At 48.0% G+C, this 16,499-nt stretch overlaps 1 protein-coding gene across 10 annotated transcripts in view; it reads left to right on the plus strand.

The window, feature by feature from the left end:
* Positions 1-484: 484 nt before the first annotated feature.
* THRB (thyroid hormone receptor beta) overlaps positions 485-16,499 on the plus strand; it is a 455,296-nt gene continuing 439,281 nt past the window's right edge. For 4 of the 10 annotated variants that reach the window (XM_075547158.1, XM_075547153.1, XM_075547147.1 and 1 more), the window contains exon 1: positions 485-614. The gene's annotated coding sequence lies outside the window, so the exon portion shown is untranslated. Of the gene's footprint in view, positions 615-880; positions 1,078-1,481; positions 1,524-1,705; positions 1,724-16,499 lie in introns of those variants that run through there. The other 6 variants (XM_075547152.1, XM_075547157.1, XM_075547148.1 and 3 more) reach the window with 4 other exon arrangements.

A 16,499-nucleotide genomic window follows, 5' to 3' on the forward strand; every position in this document is an offset into this window, starting at 1 on the left:
ACAAGCCCTAGGCACCATGGGCTGAAGGGTCCCTCACAGAAAGGACCAGGCTCCTGGGGTCAGCCCCCATCCCTGGCGGCCCCCAGCGCGCCTGTCTGCTACTCCCCCATTCCTTCTTCCCCAACTACAGGAATGATGGCCAAACTCCAGCCCCCCACAGCCTGGTGGGTGGACGCGCCTCCACAAACCCAAGGCAACGTCCCCATCCCATCCCGGACCGCACAGGCAGTGGAGGGCAAGGTCCCTACCCGGAGGGGGGAGTCTACACCTGGGGAGGCAGGTGCGGGGTCGGCCGGCCTGGGGGGGGGGTGTGGGCGTAGGCAGCACGGTAGGGGGTGCCCAGCCGGGAGTGGTGGGCGCCTCCGAGCTTGGCCCCTGACTCCGACGGCGGGAGGAGCGCCCAGAGCTGGGCGAGGTGGGCCGGCCTGGCTGGGCGGCCCGGGGCGGCGGCGGCGGCGGCGGGGAGGCCATTTCCTCGCTGCGCCCCTGGCGGAGCCGGGTTTGCCTGCTCTTGGCCGCCGCCGCCGCCGCGCGAGTCGGTCGGCCGGGAGGGCCGAAAGGGAAACCTAGCAGCGGCTGGCAGACGCGGCGCGGCGCGGGCGCCCCGGCCCGGAGTAAGGCGGCGCCCCCGGGGGAGCCCACCGGGGCGGGCTGGGGACGCTGGGGGCGCGAGGAGGCGCGGGGGGACCGGCCGCGCGGGCCGCGCTCGCTTCCTGCGCGCATCCAAGTGCAGTGGCCCCGGAGGGCCGGCGCGGCCCTGGCGGCGGCCGCCGCTCCTCGCCTCGCGGAGTTGACATTTCGCAGGACTCGCGCGCCCGCCCGCCCGCCGCCCGCGGCGCCCGGGACCCCGGCGGCGCGAGGAGGGGGCGGAGGAGGGTGGAGACTGCGGGGCTCGGCCAAGGAGGGCGCTCCTCGCGGGCGGGCGGCCGTGACGCGGCGGCGGGGACGAACTTTGCATGAATAATGTGAGTGTGCCGCCAAAGGAGACCTTCTGCGCCCCGGGCTCGGGGCAAGCGCCCGCAGGTTGCCTTCCCGGGGCAGGGGCGCGCGCTGCCCCCCGCCGGCTCGCGGGCACCGGTAACTGGGCGAGAGGACGGCGCGGAGGGGGCAGGGGGCACGGAGGGGCGAGGAGCCCAAGTGCCCGGAGGGTGGGCGGGTGGGAGCCCCGCGGGGGGTGTCGCAGGAACCCCAAGTGGTGTCGCCAAGGAGGGCGGGCGTGGGTGGACGGGTGGGTGGCAACCGCCCCATACCTGTCTCCGCGGGGCTTCTGCGCCCTGGCTCGGGGAGAAGGTGCCCTCTCGCGCTTGGGCACCGCGCCGGCAGCTGAGGAGCCAGGGCGGCGTGGGCAGCGGGGGAGCGGGGCGGCTGTGGGGGGGCCCCTGCCCTCGCAGCGGCTCCGTCCCTCAAACCCGAAGCCCAGTTGTTGACAGGCTCCTTGTGAAATGCAGTTTGGCATCTTCAGCTCAGAACCCAGTGGAAGTTTCCATGATGAGGAAGTTGTGTGACACGGGGGTTCGGAAAAGGTTGGCAGGCGGAGGGGGGCGGGGGACTATGAGGGGGGGCGGTTTAAAGGAACGAGGGACTCCCCCTCCCACCCCCACTCCCCTCCTCCTCCTCTTCCTCCTACTCTGGAACTCCGCGTTTGCAGAGGAGAATTGCCCTGAACATTGGCGTGTGCAGTTGCTAGCGCCTGGAGACCTCTCCCCACCTCCTCGGGGAATCGGTGACTATTTCGCTCTTCTTTTAAGTCGTGCAGGGAACCCTGGTGGCGCAGGGGTTAAGTGCTGGGCCGCGTGCTCCATCGAAGATCGGTGGTCGGTAGTTGAAACTCGAAAGCGGGCGTTTGGCGGAGAAAGCGGGGGTCTTCTGTTTGGATAAAGATGTACAGCCCGTGGCAGCGCAAGGGGGTCTGTCTCTTCCGTCCGCTAGGGTCCAAACCTGCGCCCAGAACTGGATTGCGCTTCTGTCCTCGGCTTCCCTGGCTGCCGCGTCCTCCTGGGGTGGCTTTAAGTTTGTTCGGTTTCCAAGAGTTGTGCCAGCTGTGCACCCCTCACCCCCCCCCCAAGGGCTTCCTACAGGAGGAGATTCTTCCCTCCTAGTGGAGCGGACCCTCGTAGCTACCACAGACATGGAGAGGAGGATGTTCTAGTGGCCAGTGGAGGAGGATTCTCCGATTGTCAATTCTTGAATGTTCTGATTGTGTTTATTTGTTTGTTTGTTTGGAGAAGGGCAAGAAAATCGGGCGCGTTCATTGCTTTTTGTCTTGAATGAAAGGTTCACTGTATGATTCCCCCTGCGTTTTAAAGGAAGGACCTGGAAGCAAAGCACCCCATAACGTAAGTCAAAGCATTTACCTGCGGAGTCAAGGCCAGGATGCTCCGTGCACTCCTCTGTACAGACACGGGCCATTTGTACGGTCTTAAGCACTATGCCTGATCAGTGAATATATTGTAAATAAATAGGCGCCTGTTTAAAATGCAGTTTTGAAAACCTGTCTCCAAATACAAAAAAAGGAGAAGACTCCTTTAGCTAGGCATTGATATCAGAGCCCGGCAATTATTTTAATGGTAAATGTTGTAGGGAATGTAGAACTGTGGGGGGATGGCTTATCTTTATGTCTTTATATGTGACCTTATTTTGGATGAGGGTGCTGGTTTATATTCTACTAATATACAGCGGACCCTGCATTGCAAAGGAATTAAATTGTATTTCAGTCAAAATTTGCCGTGGTCCATTCCGAATATTCATTGCGAACGAGCTACTCCCTCTCGAAACAGGGCAGAGACTAGGAAGCACGAACAAAAAAGAAAATGTGTTTCAATGAGAGGTCTGTATTTTGAGCGTTGGATGATTTAGGTAAATGGCATATCAACTGGCTAAGTGTTTTCCTCAACTATAATAGAAATTTAATACAAATATTTAGCAAATAATATATGAATATTGCTAAACTATATATGAAGGTGTTACAGGTGAGCAAGCAATGATTTGTTATTTCTGAGCATTTAGATACCATCAAAATCTTATTTTTAATGGATTTATAAGGTTGAAATGAGACAATCTGCCAGTAAATACAACTTGTTTCGATTTACCGTGAGTGAACATACACTACACCAAATACAGCCACAGAATTATTTATCTTTTCTTTAGAAGCAGCTACTGTTGGCATTACCATACAAAGGGATACTTTTACTGACATTGTAGTGCTGTTATTTAAAGCATTTTATGTGCGAGAGGAATAAACACTGCACTCTTCTTATGCCTCCGTTGATGTCACTTCTACGGAGAAGAGTTCAAACAGCTTCCTTTTACACCAGTATGTTTGGGGAAAGTTGAACTCTACATTCACTTTAGGAGCAAAGAACGTTGGAGATTTATTTCCTTTCCTGGGTTTTTGTGACTGTGTGAAGCATGGAATGTGTGGCGCCATAAGTATCCGCACATTGCTTTTGTCTTTCTTCTTGCTATGCTCATCTGTTGGATGGAAATCAGAGTAAAGAGGCTCATGGTGTCTTCAGATCCTGCTTGACAGGCTGGCGTCCGATGGCGTGTGGCCCTCTTAGAAAGCCTTGCGTTCCCGTCTCTTAAGCATCAAACCTTGTTTCCCTTCCTCCTGTTCCCTTGTTGCTTTTATTTGCCCCCTCACTTGTGCGTGCAGCTGCGTCCTGAGTGGTTGGCTGTCCCTCTCCTCTAGGGGTCCATTCCATAAGGGCAGGCAGTACACATACTCCCCAATCGCCAGCAGCGGGAGGGGGCTTCAGAAAGGCGCTGGCGGTTTTCCACACACGTTCTGAAGCCCTTGCAGATGCCGCACACAGCAGTGCCAGGTAAATATTTGAATATTGGTTGCCTAAATGCAGAGTTATGCGCAGACCCTGTGTTTCTGAAAATACCTGGCGAAGTCTTCCCAATTGGGTGCCATTTGGGTGAACCCTGTTGGGTGCCTGTGTGTCTCTTGTATCTGTGATATCATCTTGTTAGTTTTTTTAGATGCAATGTGCTCTCCTTGCCTCCCGCCACCCCCTTCCCAGTTCTGTGCAGGGCAGTGGTTCTCAACCTTCCGAATGCCGCAACCCTTGAATACAGTTCCTCATGTGGCGGTGATCCCCCCACAACCATCACATTATTTTCGTTGCTACTTGATAACTGTAATTTTGCTACTGTGATGAATCGGGTGACCACTGTGAAAGGGTGGGTGGACCCCCAAAGGGGACGGGACCCACAGGTTGAAAACCGCTGGAGTAGTGAGCATGCACAGTCATTCCGCTCAGTGCCTCCTGGGGGCCTGTGCCTTTGAGCCTCTTATACTTTACCTCAATTCCCTGAAGACCTTAACCTTCCGCTCCCTGGGTTTCCGCAGACTCTTTGTGCGTTCCAGAGGTATTGTCGGTGCTAAGAGAGACATTCCAGGGCACAGACCTCACTGGACGATAGCTGTGCCCTCTCACTCTGCTGGTTCTGGCAGTGCCCGTTGCCCTGGCAGCACCAAGAGGACCAGGGGCAGTGTGGTGATTTCGCTGGGCCTCTAAAAGTAGTCGCTGAGGAGGGGACAAGAACAAACCGACGGCCGTAGCTCTGGGGATGACCTAGTAGTTACCAAATATAATTCAGTTGGCCTCTCTCTTCTTTGGCCCCTTCCAAGTTCCATAAATAGTTTGTTAACTAAATGATTGTGGGAAATCCTATATTATCTGGATTTTTAAGGGACCTGGGTGAGACACACCCAAGGGATCACCTCAAATTGGTTGTTCATGAAAACTCAATTGGGAGTAAAAGGAAATTGTGTTGGACGGTTGCAGCCATTTGCCTTTGCTTCCAGCGTATCGATTTTAAGAAAGGCCTCTGTTAGGCCCTGAGGGAAACCTTGCACGATGATGAAGAGACTGGCAGAAAGGGGCGGAGGAGAAAGCTTGAAATCAATAGCTAAAATCCCAAATGTGCACTGCGGTTGAGTATTGAATTTAGCGTGGGGCCTCCTAGTAATTGACAGAAAAGAGGGGGCCCGAAGGTAGGCGGTGTGCATTAGAATTATAAGGATCAGATAGCATTGAGAATATGTACTGGAGGGGAGGGGTAACTAACTTATCCCCAATATTTTTAGTATAGTAAAATTCCCCTGAAATTATATTGGGAAATAGACCCTATAGAGTCTATTTCAGATAAAAAACCCAATCCCATAATAACCAACACCTGCATTCCAGTTCAACAGCAAAAGAAGCCAAGTTCTTGATTATGGCCATATCTTTTAGCAGTCCTCAGCGGGGAAGTGCAGAAGGCCAGGCTGATGAAATTTGTCCGGGGCAAGTTTATCCCTGAGGCCTTGCACTACCATCGTCCAGCCGTGGCTCCTCTGGCGATCTTCCCAAGCTCAGAAAACGTAGAGGATTGAATACTTACCATGTTCTTTAAGCTAACTTTCTCAAGTGTCCAGTGTCTCAGCCAAGCTTTCTACTGGAGCCATCTGAGAGGGGAGGGCCGCAAAGAACTTGTGGTTGTCCTGGGCTCTGGACAGGCTTCCTGAGACTTTGTTCTCTGCTCTATACAGTTGTTATCACCCTGCAGGTGATAATACAATGGATTTGCTTTCATGTGGTCCTCTCTGTATTCCCACCTCCACTCCCCACCACTCACTGCCATGAAGTCTACAGGCTGACAGTGATCCTGTAGAAGGTTTCCAAGGCTGTAAATCTGAACCAAAGCAGACAGCCTTACCTTTGTCTGATGGAGCTTCTGGTGGGTTAGAACTGCTGACCTTGCAGTTAGCAGTCCAACATTGATCCTGTTAACCCAACATCACCACCAGGCTTCCACAGACACTCAGTCATGATGGAGGTCCCGTGAACTTACTCCTTCAAACCCCAGCACCTAGCAAAGGACTTGGGAGATGGGCAGATGAACATGCTTTTTGGAAGGGTGCATAGCGGTGGTGTTCTCTTTCTCTGCTGATGTTGGTATTGAGCGTCATCTTCTGACTTTGTTTTTACTACATTAAATGTTTGGATTTCATCATGTGTCCACATCACAGTCGAATGTGGTGCTAGGAAGACTTTACTTTAGGTTCCAAGCCCTTGAACACCGAAGGAAGATTAACTCCTTCATTTATTTAAAGCCAGTCTGGTTGTTTGGGTCCCTGATAGATGCTTGGATGAAGCCCTGCGGATGCTGAGCAGTTTTTCCTGCATTGAGAAAAGATGATTCGGCTATGGGCTTCATTGTGCAGAAATGGACCGCGCCTGTCGGGGTTGCTCACATAGCCCATTAGATGAAAGTGAAGTTACTTTAAGTCGGAGGAAGTTTTTGTTTCATGGTTTCCGTGGCTCACGTGGAAGGTAAACGCGAGTGGGATCTACCCAGAGTTTTCTGCTATCCTACTACGCGGTTGGGCAGTGCTTTTCTGGTTGGTAATGTTCCGTATGTTCATTCTCTACCCTAAGGTCCCAACTTGTTAGTAAATTATAGCATTTAAGCAAGTAGGGGGGGAAGTATCCAAGTCACTGTGAGTCATAAGTAATGTATTTCCATATACTCCTCTGAGGAATCTGGCCAACTGACAGCGAGAATAGTGATCTATGTTCATTGCTAAGGTTGTCTGAGCCATCCTGTCCCAATTTTAAGGAGATTTGGAAACTTTGTGTACAAGCAGCTCTTCTTGTGCAATGCTGTCCTTTGAGTTTAGGCGTCTTTTCTAAATAGCATGTTAACTGAGCCTAAAATTAAGACCCGGAAGCCCTACATCTACTGTCACTTGTCCAGCGCAACAGTCAACAATTCAAACGAGATGCTACCTGGGAGAGGTTGCTGATGGATGGGGATGTGTTTGGTCTGTTCTTTAGCTGCTCTTGCGTCAGTGCTGACTCACAGTCACTTTATGTACAGCATCATGAAACAGTGCTCAGGCCGGTGTCATCCTCACGATTATTGTTGTGTTTGATCCCACTGGGGTAGCCACGGTGGCAATCCATCTCACCCAGAGGCTTCCTTTTGCCACAGACTTCTCCCTCTGTCACACGTGAGCTCATTTCCAGGGACCAGACGTCCTCCGTGACAGAGTGACCATCCTTCTCGCATCAGGCATTTTATTCCTTCAGTCTGAGGCTCTGAGGATCGGCTTTGGACGGCACGGCATGGCTGCAGTTAGGTCTCTTGTCAGAGATCACTTTGAACGGTCTTCTGGGTATTGCTTATCACAACTGAAATCATAGTTAAGGAGAAATGTTCGAAGATCAGGGAACCAAAAGGCATATTTGTTGTCTAACTTGTCAATAGGAAGGGGCTTCTGGACCCCTGGTCTCTTTGATCTTCCTAACCTCGATGTATTAATGCTAATGTTTTTTTTTTCTAGTATTACTTTTCATGCTGATTCACTGTACTCTTAATCATAGGTATATGGTACTTAGAGGAATGTTTAAATGTCCAGAGAAATTTTCTAAACTTTTAATTCAATATATTTACAAATTTATTGTAGCCGTATCACATATATGAATATATATCTTCCCTCATATACATGAGTGTGTATTTATATGTGTATACACGCATACATATATATTTACCCTCCGGGGTGTGCTACATAGGGCGCATATCCCCATGAAGTGGATCTGAATCCCGTTGCTCCTTTGACACCGTGGCTCTGAACGAGACCTTCCAGGGAGCCAGACTTCTGTGCTGTGATCCAGAATTTAGGGATTGATTCAAAAAGTCACGAGTCGTCAGCTCATTGAGGCAGAAGCATGGACAAAGGAATGAAATTTGACAAAGCCTACGGCTACTGTGTAGGAGCCCACGTTCATAGTGGAGACGTGTTAAGTTGCGATCCACAAGGTCAGCAGTTTGAAACCACCAGCTGCTCCTCAGCAGAAAGATGAGGTTTTCTGCTCCTGCAACAAGTTACCATCTTAGAAGTCTACCGGCACAGTGCTGCCCAGTGCAACAAGCTTGCTATGAGTCAGAACTCGCTGGATGGCACCGACTTGTTTTTGGTTTGCGTTTTTGAGGCTCAGAGGTGTTTGCGTTGAAAAGAGAGTGGTGGTTTAATGACTGAACATATGATCGTGACATTTTGGGGACTTATTGAGCATGCTGACTGTTGTCATGTACATTATGCCGTGGTCCGAAAGATGAGGCAGATAGACCCCCAATCCCCTATTGTTGGTCTCTTTTATAACCCTGTTTTCAGCAATGTTTGTATAGAATATGTGCACAAAATGCATTGTTTGGTCATAATGATCTTGATATTCATAGGGCTTGGTTTTTTTGGCTTTCTTTTAGCATCTCCCCCCAGCATCCTAAATGTCGCACCAACTTACATGCCTGTATTTGCAAAATCTACCTCTGTAACAAGTGTGTGTCATGTTCTCACACGCATGAAAAGAGACACTGCTTATCTCTGACTTCAGCTGTGATTCCCGTACCAGCTTCCAAATCCTGGTGAGAAATGCCACAGTAATGCTGATGCCTGAGCCACTAAGTCAGTCTAGTCTCCTTTCCAGTGGACCAGAGTCCCTTCTCTGTGCACCTGAAGATGTTGGAGGGTCCTGGTCTTATTCTACTTCTCACTCATTTCACTGTCTGCATATTTACGCCGTGGTTAATTCTGTTTGGGAATCTTGAATTTTTAGCAACTTAATACAAGAGCTTCTGGAACCTGATTTATGCTGTTATGCATTCTGCATCTCCAAGAAGGGAGAGAGACGTAAAATTTATTTGGCCCTCATATTTTTGAGTTATCTTGTTGTTTTTGTGAAAGACTTCAGCTGACTGAAGTTCAATACTAGAGGTTGTGAGAAACTGCGGATTAAAATATTAGTCATACAAAAAAAAGCCTCATTTGCTTTAACCTCTTACTGTGTTTCAAAGTATGGAAGAACTCAAAAGAACAGCTTTTGTTCTATAGGGGAGCTTTTTTGCCTTTTTTCTTACCAAGAATCTAACAATTTTTTAAATAGCACTGGTAATGCTGTTATTTTGAATTGTTTTGAGATGATGTAACAATCATGCCAAATTTGTGATACTTTAAAAGTACTGTGATCATAAAATAAATTTTCTCTTGGCTTTATTTCTGATGGTTAGCTGTTTTAATTTGCATACACTAAAGCATGGTTTATTTCTGTCATGTGTGTCTTTGTTTACCTTTTGGAATTCACTTCCCCTTCACCTACACTGCGATCCCCTTGAGATTATTGTATTGAGATTATTGTATTGAGGTTATTGTATTGAGGTTATTGTATTGAGGTTATTGTATTGAGATGTACCTTAAGTGTTGGTGTTTGATGGTTATTTTATTTCTTTAATGATCAAAAGAAAAATGATGAGGAAAGAAAGGAACAAAGGATTAAGTATTAGTATGGAAATACCACCTAATTACATTTTTTAAAATTGATCAATCTCTTGATTTTTCTGAACTTTAATTTCCTTAACTATGAAAGGATAAGAGTAGGTAAGCTACATGCTCTCACATGATCCTTCTTTCTGGGGCTGGTAAATATTGTTTTGTAACAATCTCTATAGTAAATATTTTCAGTTTTGCAGATCAGAGAGTCTGTTGAAATTAGGCAACTGTGAGACTGACAGTGCACAACTAGTCATCGACAATACATCAAGAAATCGTCATGGCCGTGTTCCAACAAGGCTGTAGCTACGATATATAGTGGCCCAATCAGAAGATAATGTGAGCTGTATTTGTAACTTAAAATCTTCGAGTAGCCATAGGAAAAATAAGGCAAAAACCACCAGTGGTCATAGTTTCAATGATATTTTATTTTACTTAATGTATAAAAATATTGCTTAACATACAGTCACTATGCAAAAATAGGGAGATTGTTTTGACCTGAGTCTTCAATATCGCATGTACATCTTGTATTCACAAAACCTCTCCTCGGTTTTAACGAGCCACAATGCAGGTGCTCAATGCCCATTTATGGCAAGTAGCCACGGCACTGGACCATTCAACTCTAACCTTGACCGTCTCTGTGGTTCTCTCAATGCCATGCAAAACCAAATTGCGTGAAGTATTTCAAGGGTCAAGACTTGTTTTCCCTTTCTTTCTCTTGCCACATGCCTTAGGAAAATAATATTTGCATTTACAAACAAAATTAAAGCGCACAATGACTCAATTAAAATAACAGTTTATTTCCCACTTGTGTGAAGTTCGAATGGCTGCTTCCGGTGGTGGCTTTGCTCCAGTGACTCCAGGGTCCGCCTTCCTTGGTCTTCAGCCCCTTCCTCTTCAGCACATGACTTCCAAGGCCATGTGCTCATTACCTCAGATCACTGAAAGGTTAATGAGACAGCAGACAGTTTCATTACCCATAACCACCTTCACTTGAAAATGACACACAATTATTTCTGCTCAAATTCCACTCGTGGGAAGGAACTGCACGCCCCCACCTACCTGGAACAGAGTGAGAACTATAAGTCCTGACTAGACAGCTGCTGCCCAGTGACATCTCTGTATTGTGCAAAGGGGAGCAAGAACTATTTCGTAGCTAATAGCTGCCTTTGCCACACTGTGCTACTGAGCTTTTTTTTTATTACACGGATCCTTTCACCACATCTTGGTACTTGCTGAAGACAGTGGCTGTGAGGGAAACATCTTTATAGCAATGAGCTAACTATGCTCCACCCCTCCCTATTTGACCTGATTCTATTTCCCCACTTTCTCCTCCCTCATAGGGGTCATCTTTAATCCTGCTAGACCTGGTTCTCCTTAATTTGACCATGATTTTATCTCCCTGCTGAAGCTACATGAGTCATAAAATGCACAGAGTATTGGAGCTTGCTGATTACTAGTGGCACCGTCTTTTTAAGGGAACTAAAACGTAAAGTGGAGGTATCTGGGTGCAGAAAGCAGAGGTGAATCTTGGCTTGTTGACAGAGCTCTGGAAATTTCTCCCTTGGAATGACTTTATAGAGCACGGGGCTGTCTGTATTGCTTGTTACAAATGGGTGCTCTCTTGTTGAGTCAAAAAATACATTTGCTTGTTATCTTCCCAAATTGTACATGTGATTTATCGGCTGCTCTCTCGTGCGAAGGAAGGATGAGGGGAGTGAATAAGGAAAGTGAGGTAAAGGGAATGAACACAAGAGACCTTTCCTTATAACAATGCACACTTTAACTTTCCGAAAGTGTTATCATTTTATTACGAACAACACATCGTATTCTAGGATGTAAAGCAGACACGAAGGGCCCACATATTTTGGACTATTAAGAAATAAGAATAGCAGTGATAAAAACCTGACTAAGGATACGTAAAGGGAGCCCAGGTGGCAGAGTGGTTACAGGTTGGGCTTTGACCTACAAGGTCACCAGTTCAAAACCAGCAGCAGCTCTACAGGAGAAAGAAGAGGCTTTCTACTCCTGTATAAAATGTACATTCTCGGAGACTCACAGGGGCAGTTCTGCCCTGTCCTCTGGGGTTCCCATGAGTGGAGTGAATGTGATGGAAGTGAGTTTGGTTTGGGTTTAAAGACATGTAAAAGGAAACAATCCTGTGCCTTTCTACAGCCTGGATTAAAAGCTACCTTCTACTTTGCAAGTTTGTTTTTTCTGTAAAGTAGTTGCAATCCTTTGGCAGTAAGAAATTTAAACGTTGAGATGTTAATCTTGATAGGTACCCTCTCAGATACATCACCTCACTGAGAAGCACACCAGCCTGTGTGATCATGAGGTGTTGATGGGATCAGGTATCAGGTATCTAAGATCCAGAATAAACCCATACCTGATGTTATTAGTGGGGGAGGGCATGGAGTGGAGACCCAATGCCCATTTGTAGACACTCGGACTTCCCCTCACAGAGGGGTCACAGGGAAGAGATGAGCCAATCAGGGTTCAGTATAGCACCGACGAAAGACACAACTTTCCTCTAAGTCTTTGGTGCTTCCTTCATCCCACTATCAGGACCTCAATTCTACCTTACAGATCAGATTAGACCAGAGCATGCACACTGCCACAGATCCAGGATAGATAAGCCTCTCAGGGCCAACAAGGAGAGTAGATACCATGAGGATTAGGGGAGGGTGGGGGGAGAAAAGGGGAATTGATCACAAGGGATCAAACTAGAACCCCTTCCCAGGGGGACGAATAATAGAAAAGTGGCTGAGAGGCGATGGAGGACAATGTAAGATATGGGAAAAATAATCTATAACTTATCAAGGGTTCATGAGGGAGGCTGGGGAGGGAAGAAATGGGCAGCTGATATCAGGGCCTCAAGTGGGAAGAGAATGCTTTGAAAAGGATGATGGTGGCATCTGTGAAAATGTGCTTGACACATTGGAGGAAGGTACGGATTGTGATAAGAGATGTAAGAGCCCCCAACAAAAGTGTTAGAAAGAAAGGAAGAAAAATTCATCCGTCCCATGTTCCTCCTGCAGGCAGCCCCATGTGCTACTAGAGATGAGAGCAGCCCCATCTGTGTTTTTGGCTCTCATCTTTATGGAAGCAGATAACCAGCCCTTTCTTCCCTGGCACCGTAGCTTGTGTTTGAACTATCAGCCTCTATGCTAAGAGTCCAGTTGATATGCCAAGGTGTTTTTTTTAGAAGCCACTGAGTCAGCTCTGACTGACAGCGGCCCTTGAGGACAGAAAAGAACTGCCTCACAGGGTTCTCATGAGAACAGATAGGCAGGTCGTTCCTCCCGCAGATAGCCAGCCTTTGAGTTAGCCAGGCACTGCTTAAGCACTGCGCTACCAGTGCTCCTTGCCATTCCATACTCGGGAAGAAACAATGCTCCCAGTCTCCATTTTTTATTTACGGACTCACTCCCTGGCGTCTGAGGAGCTCAGCGGGATCCACTCCGTATGGGATCCAGTGATGTCCCATCTTACTCTTACAAAGGCAGGGAAGAGAGAGCCCCATTCCCTGGGGGCCAAGTGCATTTTAGAGAGGATGGAGGCTCCGTGTCCTGCGCCTTGGAGCTGGGGCATTGGAGAGGGAGCTCATTGAGTGCAGGCCTGGAAAGGCAGACAGGAGTAGATGCGTGGCTATGCCGCATCCTAGCAATGGGAATCCCTGGTGAATGACTTAACCTTTTTGAGCTTTCCTCACATCTGTCTGTGGAATGGAGATAATATTGCCCTTACTTCAGTGCATTGAGTAGGAGTATTCTGGGATAATGATTATAAACTGCCTAGCCAGTACGTGGTGCCTGGGAAAGCACAGGACCTGGAAAACAATTCACTTACCATTCGATTATTGCAAAAGTTGTCAAATGGATGGTATTAAGTAGACAAGCACCCTGGAGGAAGGGGGAGGGATTTCCCCATAAGCGGGACATCAGAGAGGCAGAGAGACCCAATGTCAGCCTCCAGATTTGCTTGATTATTTTATTTGTAATTCTTTATTGGATTTATTGTGTTTTGGGGGGGATGGTAATCTCTTTTCACGGAGGGACTAGCAGCCGTCAGCTTCTTGTTCCATGGTCAGTTGTTGAAGTTGGAGCACTGTTGAGGTCTATGAAGGAAGAATAGCACATGTAGTGACCTGCCTGGGGTTCTTGAGCCCCTAGTGGACAAATACGGCTCCCACGCTTGTGTGATTCTGGCTTAGAAGCTGACTGACTCGCTGACTTCCTTTTTTCATATACATTATTCCCTTCTCTGTACTTCATGATTTTTTACTGGCCCCACTCACTCAGACTTCGAACACTAAACAACGAATAGATATTTTCCCTGGATTTGGTTTCAACCAGTGGTTGTTGTTTGTTGTTGTTGTTGACTCCGACTCACAGTGTCCCCGGGTACGACAAACTCCTGCACCATGCTCCTCATTGTTGCCCCGTTTGAGCTCTTCTTTGCAGCCACTGTGTCAAACCATCTCATCTAGCCTTCCTCCTTTATGGCTGCATCTGGACTTCCCAGTATTCGTTATTTCTGTTTCCATCTCAACCTGCCGCGGATTAGGTTGCCCTTGGGTCAGTGCTGAGCCGTAGCGCCCCCTCTGCACAGCAGAACGATGCCCTGCACGGTCCTGCGCCATCCTTGCCGTCATTCCTGTGCCCGTGCCCGCTGATGCATACACTGTGCCTATCCGTCCTGTCGAGGGCGGCCTTCTCCTTTTCACTGCCCCTCCTCCACGTGGCCAAGCATGATGTCCTTCTCCATGGGCTGACCTCTCCAGACGACATGTTCAAAGTATGTAAGACGAAGTCTTGCCATCCTTGCATCCAGGAAGCACGCTAGCCATCTTTCTTCCAAGACAGACTTGGTTGCCCTGTTTGCTGAAATACTTTCAGTATCTTTTCCAGAACTACAATCCAAATGCACCGCTTCTCCTTCGGTGTTCCTTATTCAGTGTCCAACTTTCGCATGCGTATGAGGCGATGGAAAACACTGTGGCTTGGGTCCGGTGCAACCTAGTCTTCAAAGTGACACCCGTGCTTTTCGGTACTTTACAAAGCTCTTGTGCAGCAGATTTACCGACGGGAAACATGTCTTTTAATCTCTTGACGGCTGCTTCCATGAGCATTGATTGTGGGTCCAAGCAAGATTAAATCCTTGACGACGTCAACCTTTTCTCCTTGTATCATGTTACCTGTTTGGTCCATTTGTAAGGATTTGGGTCTTCTTGACATTGAGTTGTAATCCATACCAAAGACTGCAAGTCTTGATCTTCGTCTGCAAGTGTTTCAGGTCCTTATTTTTGGCAAGCACGGCGTCTCATCTTCATGTCGCGTATTGTTAATAAACCTCCCTCCAATATCGGTGCCACATCCTTCTTCATAGAAGCCAGCTTCTCTGATGATTGGCACGGCATCCAGTTTGAACAAGGGATACTGTACGGTTTAGCTCATCGTTACCTTAATTTAGCTTCCCGATAATCTTCATTCAGAGCTCCTGCCCTGGCGAATAAGAGTTGCAATCAAAACTCACCCTGGTTCTGGCCTGCGAAAACATTTTGTCCTAAGGCATTTCTTTCACTTCATTCTCCTTATGGATCTGATGTCCTTTTGTCCCTCTGACTCACTTGCTGTGATGGTGTGCCGTTCAGTTAGTGTTAGCTCATTCTGACCCCACAGGACAAAGGAGAACTGCCTCCTGGGGCTTGCTAGGCTATAATCTTTAGGACAGTCAATAGTCAGGCCTTCCCTGTCGAGCGACCACTGGTGAGTTTGAGCTGCTGACCTGTTAGCAGATTTAGCCGTTGGACTACCTGGGCTCTCTCTCTCTCTCTTCTTATCCTGCTCTGTGTCCCGACCTCATATTTGTCAACTAGGTGAACATTTTTTGTGCTAGATTTTAAGTTCCAGGAGGGCAGGGACTGTGTCACACAAATTCAGTGTTGTCTAGAAGGCAGCCTCAGCCGGCAGGTGCTGAGTAATGCTTCGCGAATGTTTTGATCAACCACACGTAGGCTGTTTTGTATAATTAGGAAGAATCTAATTTTAAAATGAACAACCGTGTGTCCTCAGATGAACCAGAATATACACTTACAGGGCCCTGCTGTCCTGCATTATAAATAAGGGCCAAGGTTGTCCTGCAGAAAAGCATTGCTGTTCTCGTTCCTCTGTAAATAAATAAATAAATACAGACACACAGCCAGCCACACATAAGAACCGAGATAGAAGATCTTCCCGTCTCTTCAGCAACGTTGGCAAGCTCTCAAGGCCTCCGAGCTGGAGGTTCTCGCCAAAGATGAAACCCAGGAAGAAAAGGGGGGAAAAAAATAAATAAATCCAGAATCCCAGCAGAGTGGCCTCTGAGGATTTGCAAGAGAATGCCTGAAGGATGGGTAAAGGCTGCCAGTCTCGGGAGCTCTGGTTCCCCACACAGATGGCAGCGAGGATTCCTTGGGCGATCCCACACTTTATTTTCGCTCCTGTAAGGAGCCCCCCCATAGCTCCTGTGGCGGCTTGCACAACTGCTAGATTTTCCTGAAGACTCGTCCTGTCTCAGAATGACCCTGGCCTGGAAGCTGAGTGATTTAACATTGCCCTGAGGCAGCTTTGCAACTCGTTTCTCTCTTTTTGTGTCTAACCGTGTTTTGAAATAACTGTTTCTTTTTTGCTGTTTGTGGTTTTCGATCCCCAGTGGTAATTCATTAAACTTTAACTTGAACCATCCCAGTCGTTGCTTCTCATCTCCGCCTGTTCCCAGAACTATACCAACACCCCCTTGTAGGAACCCAATATTGTTACTTAGTAGAGTTCTCGTCTACATGTGCTTTTCCGTGAACCCACCTAGCCTCCAAGTCGACTCCAGCTCCTGGAGACCCTAGGACAGGGTAAAACTGTCCCATCAGATCCCCAAAGGTGAACATCAGTTCAGAATCACCTCCAAGTCTTCCGCCTGGGGAAGGCGCGGAGCATTTGAACAGCCAACCTTGAGTTTCACAGCTGGGTGCTTTACCCACTATGTCATCAGGGCTGGGTGGAGGTTGGCTCCAGGGTCATTTAAAACTAATAAGGATTATGTCTGCTTTACTTGAGCTATTGAATCTCTGTCTTGCCCTTTTCTTCATGAGGGAGAGAGGTCTCAAGTTGTGTTTCTGATCACCAAACACAGTGGTTCT

The sequence above is a fragment of the Tenrec ecaudatus genome, chromosome 4, assembly GCF_050624435.1.
Source record: "Tenrec ecaudatus isolate mTenEca1 chromosome 4, mTenEca1.hap1, whole genome shotgun sequence".
NCBI classification, from domain to species: domain Eukaryota; kingdom Metazoa; phylum Chordata; class Mammalia; order Afrosoricida; family Tenrecidae; genus Tenrec; species Tenrec ecaudatus.